The sequence below is a fragment of the Pseudomyrmex gracilis genome, unplaced genomic scaffold (genome assembly GCF_002006095.1).
Source record: "Pseudomyrmex gracilis isolate BER0280 unplaced genomic scaffold, ASM200609v1 scaffold_76, whole genome shotgun sequence".
NCBI classification, from domain to species: Eukaryota; Metazoa; Arthropoda; class Insecta; order Hymenoptera; family Formicidae; genus Pseudomyrmex; species Pseudomyrmex gracilis.
Genome location: NW_018020660.1, coordinates 606,922 through 622,716, shown reverse-complemented (window position 1 = coordinate 622,716; position 15,795 = coordinate 606,922). Strand labels below are relative to the sequence as shown.

Genomic DNA, 15,795 nt, shown 5'->3' with positions numbered 1-15,795 from the left:
CAGAACCTTATCGATTCTCCCACTGATCTTCGACTTGGCGCGTTTTCGAAATCGCCGATTCAATTTCGCGCATATTTCGCGCACTGTGCGTTCGCATCGCGCGGCCAAGCGAGCCCTCAAATTGAAAATATCGACCCGATCGGTATCGCGCGAAGAGCATTTTCCAAAAGAGAACAGGGTAAAAAGAGCGCGGAGGGTAAATTGTTTTTCGCGCGACGATAAATCTATCGCTTTCGATAGAGGAGCGGCGAGAGGAAGTTTATCGTTCGAGCCAGATGCGAAGTGATTTCGCGCGGCGTTCTGTTTCACCTCACCCGATCGTCGCGTCGTCGTAGTCGTCGTCGTCGTCGTCGTCGTCGTCGTCATCGTCGGCGACAAAGAACAAGGCGGTGCCGCGGACTTCTCTCCGTTGTGGGTGGGACGGGAGGGAAGGAAGGAGCGCGGTGTGAGTGTATTCGCGCGCGTATTCGTGGTTGTGTGTACACATTGTGTTGCGAGAGCCGGTCGCGCGAGATCGATAACGGAGTGAGAACTCGAAGGCGCGTGCACACGCCTCTCTTTAACTGCTCGCTAACGCCTATGAATTATTTACCGCCGTCGTTACCGTCGTCTCGTTCGATTCCGAATTCGACGCGCGAACGATTCCCTTCTTCCGAAATCGATCTCGAGTCGCGCGCGCTAAGGTACGTGCTCCAGCTCGGCTAATTCGCTCGCGCCCGTCGTCGTTCGCTTCAAAGCGAACCAAAGAACGAGAAGACGCGCGAACGAACGAGATAGAGAGAGAACGAGCGAGCGAGACGAGGCTAGTCAAGGCCATCTCGCGGATAAAAGCCGGCTGCGGGTTATTTATAGCCTATCCTCGTGATAGGAATAACTGCACGCCGTTTACAATAACACACGCTCGCAATTTACGATAACACGCGAAATTTCTTCATACGCTCCGCGTTACATGCAGCTGATTTAGCGCGTTTTTTTTTTTTTTTTTTTTTTCCCCCTCTATAATACCACGCAGCGTTTTCCAGTGCGATCCGGCGGACGCCGAAACGGACCACGTTACGACGACGACAATTGGAACGAGACCGACTTCTTTCTCGCGCGACAAACGGAGCGGAGGTTTCGGCGAGCGAGATTGTTTTTTTTTGTTTTTGTTTCGTGACGGAGCGTGCGCGCCGAATCAGCTGGACTCTCCTTTGTGTGACGCTCGAGCCGCGTCCCTCTCTGCGTTTTCAGCGGAACTTTCGAAATGTATGGGAAGGGGAGTGGAGGAGAAAGGACGCTCGAAGTCCTGGAAATGTTGCAATTCGCAAAACGACTTGTTTCGTTACGTTCGGGTTATAAACGCGCGCCCAAAATGTGTAATCACCGCGTTATTTTCGTCTTATTAGTATCAAATTGGATCCGTAATGTGCTTCGCTCCACGCTCGGGTTGCTCCCGCTTAAATATATATTGTGCGCGAAGTTAACGCAATAATTAATAGTGCGTTACACCGCGCGAGCGAGAGAAGTGTGTGTGTGTGTGTATATGCATCTATACACGCGGAGTAACAATTAATTACATCGTGTTACCACTTGCGCGCGTAACACAGCGCCAATATATGTATATACATATGTACAATATATATGTTACAAACAATCGCTAATTACGAGCAACCGCTGAATTTTCCTCAAGTATGCGCGCCGCCGTCACCAGGTTGGTTTTCGAAGAACGAGCGTAAAACAACGCGCGTGCGTATAAAATTAAAATTTGTTCACGTCATCCCCGTTTTGTGATTATTACCTCAGTGTAAAATTAACGTGCAACCGATGCGTTCTTACTTTCGTGACGTTTTACACGTGCGTTAGATTTCTGTCAACTTCGCGACATAACGTTTTGTGTGTCACTTAATAACGGAAGATTATTCCGAGCGCTTTTAACACAATTATTTCAATTAATCCTCATGTTTCAAAGTTAATTCAACGTTCCAAGAAAAGTTTAAGTAATTTCCTAATTTGTCAAAAAGTAACACATGACGAATGAGTTAATTCTACTTAAAATTTAGAAAACAATGTTCCAGGAGATTCATTAAAATTAATTAACTTAAAATTTGTACACAAAATGTTTCAGAAAAAGTCCACCAGGATTAAAATTAACATTTCGTTTTTTATTTTGTACAATTGTAAGAATTTGTTCACGTCTTGTTTAATTGCGAGAAAGAAATTACGTAAACGATTACGCGCGACAGAAAAAAATATAATACATTGACAACAAGGGCCAAAAAAGGGAGTGAAATAAACGGGGATCGTATAAAAAAAAAAGGCGGAATAAGCTTCTCTAATATGAGAAGCGGGCGTAAAAATAGAAATGTGTTCCTCTCAAATTCTTATCGCGCCGCTTATCAAAAACGACACTTCTTGTGTGTGACAACGTTTACGCCAAGCCCGCGTATCGTAGCAACTACAAATCCTTCAATTTATCCCGCGGACAAACGACGACTTGCGCGCGGTCTCTCCTTTATATATTGGCCGCTTTTTCCGACTGATTCCGCGACCGACCGCGGCCGTCTTTTATTAGTCGAACGTAAAAGGTGCGCGTCTTTATACGCGTTTTCTATCGCAATCGGTTTGGATTTCCAAATCGGAACGAGAGTCTTTTGTGCGCCTCTCTTATCGGCATAAACGAGAGCCGTATAATGGCGGACCAATTCTGCGGATAGCTCGCAAATAGCCCGCGCAAGAAGTGCGCACGTCGGTTTTACGAATGCTTTTTTGTTCGATCTTTCCGTATGTAAATGTCGATTTCGCGTAAAGACCGACGAGATGTCTCTCTCTCTCTCTCTCGACATTTTATTTTTCCTCCTTCGCGCCAAACATTTCGTTATCAGAGTTCGACATTCAGGTCGGAAGATAAAGCTCGTGGAAATTGGTTTTGCGCAGCCGATAAGCGGACCGAGCGCTGGTTAGCTCCGGTTGAGAAGAGAAGAAGTGACTTAAAATTTTGTTAATACGCAGTCGCGCGCTCCCGATTGCCTCTTCACGCAACGACGACCCTCGTTTCCGATCGAAGTTCATCCTCGAGCGCGCATTATCTAATGGAAGAGAGCGCGTCAGACGCGCAACTTGCTTGTAAAATGTTTGTCGACAAAACGAATACAATCTTGTCGGATATTGTCGTGTGAACGATTCGGTTGTCGAATGTTCTCGAATTCTTCAACATTATCTTCGTGAGTGTCAACGGTATCGTCGAGAAGACGATATTATAAACTTTTTATCTTTATTTAAAAATGCACTAAGTAGTTTTTTCTCGAAGACAAGAAAATTGGCTTATCTGCTTTGCGATAAAAAAAAAAAAAAAAATGATCGACGTGCGTGACTCTTGGATGTTTCACGCAGCTCGGCACGCAATCGCACATTTTCGGCGGGCAAATAGTAACTAGATTTTAAGGACACGTGGCGCCCGTGAGCTCCGCCAAGCCAGGAAACGGCGAGCTCGAAGAGAGGCGGAGGCGAGAGGAAAGCGGCGGAGAAGGAAGAAGAGGCGAAGAGAAAGCCTTCGCGCGAGGCGCAACCGACGTTGGAAGGATACGTCACCGGAAGCGAGATCTCGCGATAGGGATAACGGTACCGAGAAGACGGCACCGGACTGTCGTCGCGGTTTACCTGGCGAACACACCAGGTCTCTTCGCGCTCTTTTTTTCCGAGATATCCCCGCGATTTCGATACTAGGAATCTTATCTCCGTTCGCGTTCGATAAGAACGCCTCGAGCCCCCATTGGCCTCGCGGGTCTTTTGAGGCTCGAGTTCACATCCACCTAACACCTTGGAATTTTTTCCGAATCGGTTTCTTTCAATCGAGTTCTCAGCTCGATTGAAAAGCGAGCTAAACTTTCCGTAAAAACAATAATAGGTAAAAAAGTACGATACGAGCGACAATAGTATCAGTGAACTGTTATTTGCCATTAGTGAGTAATTATATTGTTATTGTTCTTATTATTATATAAAAATAATAGAAGATCGAGCGATGAGCGGATAGAGTCGTTAAAAAGACAAGTCGAGTCGAGGTGGACGTCTCGAAAAATCAGAGAAGATATGGTGAGAATCTTCTCAGGACCGACGAACGGGGACTGTACCGCTAAGCGACGCGTTTAATTAGCGTCAAGCCCCGCTATTTTGTATCGCGTGTATGAAACATAATCGCCTGAATGCGTAATTGCCACGTGAGGGAGGCCGTGAGGAGGGAAAGAGAGAGAGAGAGAGATAGAGAGTGTGTCTTTGATTTCTGCAGCGAATCGCCAGCTATTCTCCAACTTCGGAAACTTGCCGGCGAAGTTTCAACCCGTGTCAACTTTCCGACGGAGCGGATCGGAGCAAGCGATACTCGCGCGCACACGTGCACACACGTCAACGTGTGTGCGCGCGTTTTACAAGGGGAAGTGTAGAAAGTGGCGCGGAGAGGAAGTGCGGGGTCGTTTGAACGACGAAGACAAACATTTGCTTGCTCGCAGCCGCGATTCTCTCGTTGCCGCGACATTTCCACCACTCCAGAGCGGTTTTTGCCGCACGCACAATCTGTGATGTGTTTTCGCGCAAAATAAAAACGCTTTTAATTTCTGACGTGCGTAATCATCACCGCACGCAATCGATCGCAATCGCAACTTTGATCGATCGCTTTGCTCGTCATTTGCCGGAAGAAATTCGTATCGGGTTAAACAGAGAGAGAGAGAAAGATTGAGAGAGAGAGAGAGAGAGAAAAGACAGAATGTCTCGCGCGGGAAACCTGTCGCACCTGCCCCGTCGAGGTCAGGGACGATCCTCGGTCGAGATAAACTCGAGAAGGCGAGCCGAGCAAACTGGTTGGTTCGCTACTGCAATTTTCAGCACGATCGGCGACGAAGGTCGGAGCACTTGCAAAAGTTCACGATTTCTTGCGGCGCAACATCATATTCTCCGCGAGACCGTTAATCGCACGCGTCGATAACCGTGTTTAATTAGTCGCGCACCATTCAACGAATTAACCACAGACAACGATAATCCGTCCAGAAAATTTGCGACAAACAAGAACTTGACCTTTCCGAGTCGTTCGTTTTCGATTTAGAGATTTTGTTTCAACTTTTTTAACTTCCGGTTTTTCGAGCTTGCTTGCTTCAACGTTAAATCATTTTGGATCCATTTAATAATCTTTTAATTAAAATAGAAATTGGTTTTTTTATTGTCAGTATTTCTTGAATCGCTGCTTTTTTTTCATTTTCTATTTATTTTTGAAATTTTTATGGAGTTGGTAACGACCAACTCTCTCGCAGTCTCTTGAGCCGCGAAAATTATCAGCCGCAATTCGAACAACTTCAGAAGGTCAAGATGCGTCGTTTCGTAGCTCCATTAACTCTTAAAGTACACGAAGTACGCTGCTGCGCAGCTCAGTACAGCTTTTTTATTCGATCTTAAATTAATGAGTGGTTGTGCAAAACATAATTGAGCTTGAATTTTAATTTTTTATCGTCCAATCTTACGAACTCTACTATTAAGTCGGATTAAATTTATTAATTGAATTTAATTCTTGATTGAACAATTCTTAAATATATAATTCTGAAGTTTTTCAAGTGGACTCGACTCATCATTAAAAAATTGGAATTCCCGCTCTGGCAAACAAGGTAAAAAATTTTAATCTGCGGATTTCGAAAGCTCATAAATATGTAGCTTGTAATTTTTAAATGGTTTTTATTTGACTCGAACACGGAGGATGGGCCAGAGAGGACATCTGCAGTTTTCTGCAAACAAATGTCGGTCCAAAAAATACACCTGGTGTATATCTAAAAAAAACTCGCGTATTTGAACTCAAAGTCGCGATGCAACTGCTGCAATCTCTCCCGATCAAAGACCGCGAATGAGAGTCGTGAATGAGAATGCCGGGCACGAGAAGAACTTGTTGCCTCGTTAGAAGTTCTTGTACGGCGCCGTAGATATTCATGGGGGTAGGGGAGTATCGTACACGTAGATCGCGCGCGCGCGCGCGCACGGCAAGAGAGGAACTTTAATAAATTCTCGGACAAGTTTGGCGTAAATTTACTCGGTGGTTGAATTTACACGACGACGACGACGACGGCGGCGGCGGCGAAGCCGGTTGCGGGGATGCGGCGAACAAAGAGCGATTATTAAATCGATCGCGGCGATAAATTTGTACGGCTCCGTCCTCCGAACACACGCGCGAGATATACGCGAGACGTGCCTCTGACACACACGCCGAGTTTACATTCTCCTTTGACCCGCATAATCCCCGCGTCCGATTAATTCCATGGCTCTTAATTACGCCGTTTAATCGGCGTAATTAATCGCGCGGCACGTTTACGCAGCAGAGTCGCGCGCGCCCCTTCCGAGTTTGCTCCCGTTTGTTCGCGGTGTTGAATACGCGCGCGCGCGCGTTTGTGTGTGTGTGTGTGTTCGTCGCGAAATATCGAGTATTAAATTTATCGAGCGCGTTCCGCACGCGATGATTTATCGCCGATTTTCGCGATTGCGCGCGAGGTGATCGACGTGGTGAAGAATTTCTCTCTCTCTCTCTCTCTGTCAATTGATAACGCGCGAGAATTGCAACAACGTTTCCAATTCGATGTTCCACGGAAATGACTTTATTTGATTTATACATTAACGAATATACAAATTTGCGGCCGCGCGCTTTTGGACGAAACGTCAGATCTCGCGCGCAAATAGGAGAACGAGAGACGTGTTTATTGTTCGCGCCCGATACAAATCTGTCGCGCGCGATCCGAACTGTACTCCGCGATTGATCTCAACGCCTAATCTCGCGATATTGTTATTTTCGATAACAAGCAGGCGAGGATCGCGCTTTGTGCGCGCAACAGGCTTGTGCGACGCGGGCGCGAGCCGTTATCGATATCGAGAGCCGATTATGATAACGATGTGTACACATAATCGTTTACTGGTAACAGAATCTGAAGGATTTGCAAAGGAAATTCGAGAGAAAGAGCGAGCGAGCGAGTTTCGCATTTTCTTATCGAGTTGGAAATGCAAATGTTTCGCGCGCGAGGAAAACGGGTCGTGTTTTTTACGCGGACAATTTCCTGGAACAGATATCGCGCGGGCGCGAACGTCGTCGCAACGAGAGATAATAAAACTGCGAAAGTTCGCGGCTCGAACGGACGCGCGTTTTTCGCGCCCGACGATATAATCCCGCGCGAGATGAACGCGCGAGCTCGACGACCTCTCTCTCTCTCTCTCTCTCGTTATTTTCAACAACGAACACACACACACACGTACGCGCGCGCATGTTCTTGCTTTCGCTTTCTCCTTCGCGTGCCATCTCGTAGTAACATCTCGCGAGAGGGGAAGCGAACTTCCTCCTCCCACGAGGAGCGGAGGAGGATCGGTCGGGTGATTTATATAGCGACGTCAGTTAGTCCCGGAGCGTATCGATAATTTAATAATAGACGTTGTAACGTCTATTGTTGCGCGTCGCGCGCGGATATAACAGACATCGGGGGAGCTGACATCGGGCGAAATTGACACCGATTCGATCGTTCGGACGATCGTCTCGGATCGCGAAGACCGCGCTCGAGGAGGACATCGCTTTTCTCTCTCTCTCTCTGTCTCTTTCCCTCTCGATCCGAATAAAACGTTTCGGAAAAGAGAAAGAAAGACGAAGAGAGACGGGAGAGGAGCTCGTAACGAAATTGCTCGTTCTAAAACCCGAAGAAACCGGTTCTCGTGTACAGTCGCGAGTCAGGTCTCGCGTTCGCCTCGCGTGCGCGCTCGCTCGCTCGCTCGCTCGCGCGCGGTGTAGATTCCACTCTCGGATACACTCGTGCAGGTATACACGTCGCACAACCGGGGAGATACCTGAGAGGAGGAGGTGCACGGAGGTGGGTATATATCACGTCGGTTTTCCGATTCTCTCTGTCTGTCTGTCTTTTTCTGCGGAGGCAGCGACCTTGCGAGAAAGAAGAAGAGAGAGGGGACACACTCCGCGTGTGTCTCCCTCCCCGTGTGTGTTGTCGTCGCTGCGAAATCGCATCGAGGAAACCACGGAATGCTAAACACACAAAGAAGCTGCGTGCGTGTTTGCAAAACCTTCGACTCTCCGTTCGCGATAACGCGACGACGATTGCTAATTACGGTTAACTGATTCAATTATACGCCGCGATACGTAGTATTGCGTGTCTTGCGCGCAGCCACTTTTCGGGATTAGAGAAGGAAGGAAAGGTTCCTTTCGCTTCGGAACATCGTTCGTGACAGCAAGAAGCGTCTCTCTCTCTTGCGGGGGACCCCGCGAGTCCTTTGTTTCGAGCGCGCGCGCTGCGGGGTACGCATTACGATTCATTATAATGAAGATAGTCTGCGAGGTAGTCTGCCTTGAGGATAATGAGCCGATTATATACGGACGCGCGCGGCGAGACTTGTCTTGATTATAATGAATTCGCCGAGGGGGGAGAGGAGCGCGCAACCCCCTTCCCGGATGCGCTGAGGATGCTGCTGCCGGTTTAGTCGGCGCGGAATTCGAGAGCAAGAAGCGCCGCGATACGTGCGTATCGGCAACGGCTTTACCGTTACGCGCGTTTCCGCGAAAGGCGCAGCAGCAGCGACATCTCGATCGACCGGTTTTGCTCTTTAAATCTTTTTTAAAAAGCGGGGAAAGACCGATTGCTTGGTGTTTTTTTTTTTTTTTTTTTTTTCTTACGTTCCCCTCACTTTTATACATCGCGTCGCACAAAGTCGCCTGGTTTTATTTTCTCGCTCGTTCTCCGTTAAGGCTCGCAAAAAATCTAATTAAAAAGTAAAGCAGTCGGCCCGCTACGCGCGCATAAAAGTTTACGCAATCTCATTAATCACTTTCGTTTCTCTTACGTCCGTTGTACGTCTGTCCGAGAGATCCGCTTTGTTGCGCGGAGATCGCGCGTAAAACTACAAAGGCAATTGTGAGAACCGTTTTTTTTCTCTCTCTCTCTCTCCCTTCCGGGAAACTGTTTTAGCGCCGCGCGCGACACACATGCGCGGCAAAACGCGTTAAAAGGCCTTTGCTCATTCTGTCACACTCGCCGCCAACTTCTCGATATCGGACACGGGGGAGAGAAAAAAAGTGCGTGTGAAAGAGCAGAAATGCACTCGCTGCCGCCGCATAAACGCATTTTTTTTTTTTTATCGAACGGTTCGCGCGAGCTTCTCCTCCATTCCCGAAAATTCAATCTGAAACCCGAGAAACCGCAGCAATCGGGGGTAGAAGGTCGTTTTTTTTTTTTAATCAGATATATCCACGGAGAAAATTCTCTCGGGGAGAAAGCAGAAGCTCTAATCAGAAGTATGGAATTTTATCTCCCTCTCCGCATTCCCTTCTCATGAATATTCCGGTGTGTTGGCTGACGACGCGCCATTGTTGGTTTCTCACCGTCGTCGTCGTCGTCGACGACATATTCCGGGCGAGTTTGATTGATTAGAAGTCATCAAAAATTCGTTCGCGGAACGGGAAACAAAGAACGTTTCGTTTGCGATTTGCGCGAAACGACGTTGAAAGTTTCGAAAGCTCCCGAGACACTTTCGTGTAAAACACCGCGAGACGAGAGTATATTTTACTCCGGACGCTTTCTCGAGCGGCGAATCGAGATAAAAAAAAAAAAAAAAAAAACTCTGTGAAGAGTTTAATGCAATTATTAATCCGAACGCGATCATCATCATCGTCATCATCATCATCGTCGTCGTTCGAGCGATCGTTTTCGCGTGACTTTAAAACCGAGATTAAACCTTTCGCGAAGTTTTGATGGATCACCTGGCATTACAAATTGCCGCTTAATCCATCAACCCAAGTTCAGCAGTTGCGCCAATTATTTTAACGTTTTCGCATCTCACTCTCTCTCGAGACGAAAAGCCGCGCGTTTACGCGATTACGCTGTGCGCGCGCGCATCAATATTTTGATTTCACGTTGCGCCGTAATTTCGAATTACGAGAAACACGAAATCAAACGTTAATTGGAGCGTTCCTTCGACGAAGCTCTCTCTCTCTCTCTCTTCTCTAATTAACAGAACTTGCGAGATTAATCGCCTTGTAAATTTCCGACGAACGGGGATCGAACGGCGATTAATAAGTTATACCGTCGCTTCTCTTGTTCACAACGACGACGGTCGTTTGTAGTTTCGATATCTGTGTAGTTGCAATTCCGAGATGGAGTCGAACTTTGATCGGCGGTTCTTGGTCGCGCAGGCTCGCGTTCCCGCGACGTCAACATCGCGTGTGACGTTTAAGCGAGCGCACGCGATACATAGTTTACCTGTTTATAACCCGGACGTTATCGTCGTCGTCGTCGTCTTCAAAGCCGCACGAGACTACGGGATCTTAACACTTTGCCGTTTCGTCTCGCGATAAAAAGCAGTCATTAGATAGCACGCGGACGGTAATTAAACGCGTTTTGTGACGCGCGAGAGAAATCGCGAATATCTCGGCTCGTTCAAGGTCTCGCTTGACGACGTTGTGAAAGAAGAGGAGAGGCGCAAACCCGAGACGAGACGAGACGAGCCTTTGCTAACTCGAGCGTCGCGTTTATTAATGCGCTCGCTCGCTGCCTCGTTACCGCGATGTAACGGCGCTTTCGAGCTTCTCTCTTCTTTCTGCGTTCCTGTTTTCTTCTCGCTTTCGACAACCGATCGCACCGCGATACATCCGACCGGGATTGTGCAATTTTCACCGGCCGTGAGAAAACAATGCTGCGAGCAACGCGCGCGAAATTGCGCGAGTGTGGTGTGTTTTTTAAATCTTTGACGGAAAAACAATAATTTTCATAAATAATTTCTTGAGGGACGGACCTTGGGGATTCGTTAATTTCCCAACTCAAGCGTGTAAATTCGGCAAACAAATATTTCTCGCTTATTCACGTGACTGTACTTTGGTCACGTTTTTAAAGGCACGTGACTAAAGTAAAGTCACGTGTGTGTTTTTTTGTCACTACTCCTTCTCATTATTTTTCGAGTTTGATTTTCACGCGTTTTTTCTGACACGTCTCATATGTGTATTATATAGGTTTGTAAGACGGTCACATGTTTTTCGTGTTCTACGCGAAGCACATTTCATCGAGCTCTTTACTTTGCTTCTTTTTTTTTTTTTTTTTTACCTCCGCCCGGAAAATTCTCCGCGCAACTTTGGAGTGTCTCAAAATGTCCATTTCGTTTCCCCGGAAGGAGACAGAGAGATATGGGCGTCATAAATCACCCTTCTTCATCGCCAACGGAAAAGTTCTCTTCGCGACGAAGAGGCGTGTATATCTGCCGGTAATCGTAGACGGCACGTGATGGTCTCGAAAGGGGTTAATCCATCACCGAATCGAAAAATAGTGGAATCTGGCATCCGCGCGCGGTGATATGTATCGCGCGAGTTGAAGAGGAAGTTGGAGAGAGCGAGAGGAGAGGGTTGTGTGGAATTGAATACTACAACGAAAGGGGGAGGGCGCGCGCACGTCGGCCGGCAGAAATTGAAACGTCGCGCGGAAATTGAACGGCAGTGCGGGCGAGCGAAACCTTTCCACGGCCTTTCGTGTGCAACGCGTCGTCGTCGTCGGCGGCGGTTCCTGACGCGGAAATGGAAGCGTCGCTTGTAAACCCTGAAAACCTTATATAAATCAGCCCGAGAACGCTCGATGCGAAGCCCCACATCTTTTCAAGATAATCACGTGAAACTTTACCGGATTTTTATCGCGGTGTCGCCAACACCCCGTCGTTATCGCGCGAAGGTTCGCACTGTCTCTCTCCTCGTTCCCCCCAACCCCCGCGGCAATAAGATTTTATTGTCCGGGGAAAACACGAGCCCTGAAAAAAGTTGAACGAGGTCTCGTCGCGCGCAACCGCCAGTTTTTGATAAGGTTTTTTTTCCATATATCCGCGGAGGACGCAATTAAACGCAATTACGCGCGAATAGGATCGAAATTTTTTCTCTTCTTTTTTTAATTTTAAAGCAGTTTCGAAAGTTTGGGAAAGAAACTGCAATTTCGACCGTTCCGTAAAATAGAAGAGGTAAAGCAGTTATCGGAAAACGTGATCGCTTCCCCGCCCGACGTTACGTCGTAAACACTCGGCTTGATCGTTTTACAAACTCGAGATAAAAAAGTGGTCTGGGAAAAGAGGCTTTGGGAATTGCCTTACGTCGCGAATTTCAGGTATTTCCACTCCGCGCGATATATAGCATATCTCATTATCGTGCACATGCGCTCGCTTCTTGGGGTCGTTTCTCTTCGACTGTCTCTTTCTCTCTGTCTCTCTGCCCCGACCAATCTTCGTCCCGCCTTTTCGTCCGTGACAGGTCCGCAACAGTTTGCCACTTACCGGCGTCTTCCGCTCCCCCCGGCTATAACCTTCTCTCATTAACGTCCGTTACTTCGCACTCGATTCCACACCCGGAACCGTCTCGGAATCGCCTTTCTCTCTCGTTATTCCGCCGGGCTCGAGCGAGCGGCGAGGATGCGCGCGAAGATCCGCTTCTCTTCCGACGCGAAATGTGCCGTCCGATCTCGAAAAAAAAGAAAACTAGTTGGTGGAAAATAAATCTCCAAGAAAAAATAAGAATTCAAAGATCGATGCGACCTCGCACTGACCCCGAGAGTTTTTTTTCACGAGGTCTTTTGCATAAAATTGCAAATTGGTTTTTTTAATCCCGGATTGAAGTAAAATTGTCGCTCGTCTCTCTCATGTGTAAAATAAAAAGCACCCCGATGATGGAAATATCGCTTAAAACGAAAACATCCTGGCATCGATCAGCTTCCGACCAAATGCTTTGCAACCTTGCTCTATAAATGTGTTTGGTAACGGATACGTGTGTGTGTGTGTGTATTTTCTTGATTATGCGTCACCACTTTCCTCGACACGGCATGAACCAGTGCCCTACTGATCCACATTCGACTTTTATTTCGAAGCACGTGGCGATCCTTGGAAAGCCACGGGAATTAAGTTCGATAACGTGATTGCGCGCAGGAAATTTCCCCTCCGGGCTTAATGGAATCCGGAGTCATTACACGCGATAGTCATTTCGCGAGTTTAATTTTACTTCGGAAAAATTATTTCTTTTCTTTTTTTCTCTTCTTCCGCAAGAAGAAGAAACGCTTTGAGGACAATCTCTTCTCGGATCACGCGCTCTCTTTCTCTCTCTCTCTCTTTCTCAACGATAACGTTCTTTTCCTTATCGCCGGATTCGGGCGAAACGGGGACGAGGCTTTCGTTCCCGAAATGCGCGATCGATCAAGCGCGTTCGAAGAAAAACGGGACGATTCGATTTGCGCGATTTACGATCGCGACGTGCGTTCGGTCGCGACGAATGAGCGTTGCGCGATGGATCGTGTACGTCTGTTCACCTGCGTGTCGCCGCGGAAACATTACCGTCTCTTACTAGGTCAGCACGCGGCGTGCGCGCGATCGATATCTTCACCTTGCCGAGACACGAGCGTGCACACCGGCGATCTGACCCACTGACCTACAAAGCGGCGGCGGTGGCGGCGGTGGCGGCGGGTCGCCGAGAACGAGGATATGAGAGAGGCTCGTGCGCGCTGAAAACCGGACCGACAGCAGCGGATCGGGGGCGGCCCGATGGGATCAGATAGGACGAGACTCTCTCTCTCTCTCTCTATCTATCTATCTCTGGAGAGTGCGCCGCGATGATTGCCTCAGAGTGCATGATTGCTATTTCCGATGCGCATCTCGCTGATAAATCGCTCTCACGCGTCATTGACCGCAGATACGGAGAATTAAGCAACTTCTCGAGAGAACAGCGCGCGATTATTTCGCGCGAGAGGGAAATAACAAGCGCGCGGGATGACGAAGAAAAATAATAAATAAATGTTTGTTGAATAAAACGTGTTGATGCGCGCGCCGAGGACGTAATAAAAGACGAGCAATAAAACGGGAGGGTAATAAATCGCGACGCGTATCAGTGACGCGCCGGAGCTAATTAATCGCGAGAAAACGCGTTTATTTCGACCGACGGATAAGAAGCGGACCGTAGATCACCGTCGGGAGTCCGACCGACCGGTTCCCAATGGGAACGTATGTATGTGTGTGTGTGTGTTAGCGCGTACGCGAACGACGGACGGTTTGTCATCCGCGTTTGACGGCGCAGCCGATCCCCGCGGTTAAGAATGTGACGCGGCACGGCAGGATGACTCGCGCGCAACGAGATCCTGACCAGAGGGGACAGCGCGGGTTCCCGCATTGCGGGAATCTACAATTCTGGATAACGCGGATTCACGCGCGCGAATCTTCTCTTTTCTCTCTCTCTGTCAACATCGGACATTAATGTGCGATTTTTGGAAATAAGAAAATCTTATTAATTATTTAGCGGAGGAATTTCTAAGAATCGAAAAAATAATATCAAAAGTAATGTCAAATTAATGAAGGACATTAAATCACTTGGTTTAAATGACTCCACTCTTAATCGATTTTACTTCATTCATTTTGTTCCTCCATTTATAAATTTCAATGACGGTCTTAATCCACCTTAGACTCTTACATAAAACAGGATCGACTTCCTTCGAAACAAATACCACCTTAAAATCTCATTCCATATTTACTTCGCAATTAAAGATGTTTACGGATTTATTCTAGTCACGCTAATTCTCTTCATAATTACAGAGATAAAGCTATCTATCTATCTATCTCTCTCTATCTCAGCGGAACGGAATGCTCGCATTTCCAACGAGAACACAACATAAAGCACACGCGCGTAAAAAGAAGATACAAAATTCGCGCGAAGGGAGAAATTCGATACTTTCGGAAAAGAAATTTATTTTTTTAAAAGGAATTTACACACGCGTGTAACGTCAACATTTCCGTCATTACAGGAAACACGCGTGTGTTCGCGAATGCGCATTACACGTTGTCTGGTTAAAAAAAAAAAGTTATATAAACTCTGCTTCGTCGCTCGCTCGCTCTCTCTCTCGCTCAGTAAATTTTAATACGTCGCACGCGAGCGAGAATTATATTAAAACTCATGGCCGGTTTAACTAAATCGAAAATCCGAGGTGCACAGCCTCGTGTATTTTAATTCGCGAGCCGCGCGTTTTACCGTCAATCGAGTTAAATTTCGTGTGGAATATCGTCGAAACAAAAACCCGTGAGTGTTGTCCGATTTCATATTTCGTATTTTTAAGCGGGAATAATAACCGATAACGAATATATCGCGGGTCCGCGTGTACGTGTGTGAGTGTACGTACCAGATATTACGCGAGGAAGAGTATATAGCGGGAGGGAGGGGGGACGAGAGAATGCGAATCACGGAGCGGAATCGCGCGGAAAATCGCGCCGACATTGCCGAGGCAATTCCATTACGGCCGGGCACGTCAATTCGATCCTGTCCTTTTACCCGTTTCCTCCTCTCTGCCTTGCTTTCTCCCTGCCACCTTCGATAATACCCTCCTCCTCCTCCTCTCTTCTCCCTCTTCTCGCGCTTACTCGATTTTCATGCTCACCGTGCAAATGCGAATTTTATGAATAACGAATAAATGGTTCCGCTAATCGAACCGTAATCAAGGGTATTATAACGGGATAATAATTTTCAGTTTCTGGCATTGTGCGCGTTTCTCTTTCTTCACACGCGCTCTCTCTCCCTCCCTCTTTCCGCTCGCTCTCTTTATTTTACACGAAAGCGCATCGTTGTGTTTTATATAGCGCGCGGTATTATTTTCATTAATTGCCAGGAAGATGTAATTAAATCAGTTATTCCATATCCCCCGGGGCTATCTATCCGCGCGAAAATATATACACGGGCGGGAATAATGGGGCAGTGCGCGCCGGTTGATGGTTCCAAGTTAGCTTCATTTAGCTTCAGTTTCCGATTGATATCGA

General features: G+C 47.4%; 1 protein-coding gene across 1 annotated transcript in view; it reads left to right on the top strand.

Annotated features, from left to right (window-relative positions):
* LOC109854956 (serine-rich adhesin for platelets-like) overlaps window positions 1–15,795 on the top strand; it is a 146,152-nt gene that overhangs the window by 54,245 nt on the left and 76,112 nt on the right. The gene's annotated exons all lie outside the window — the stretch shown is intronic.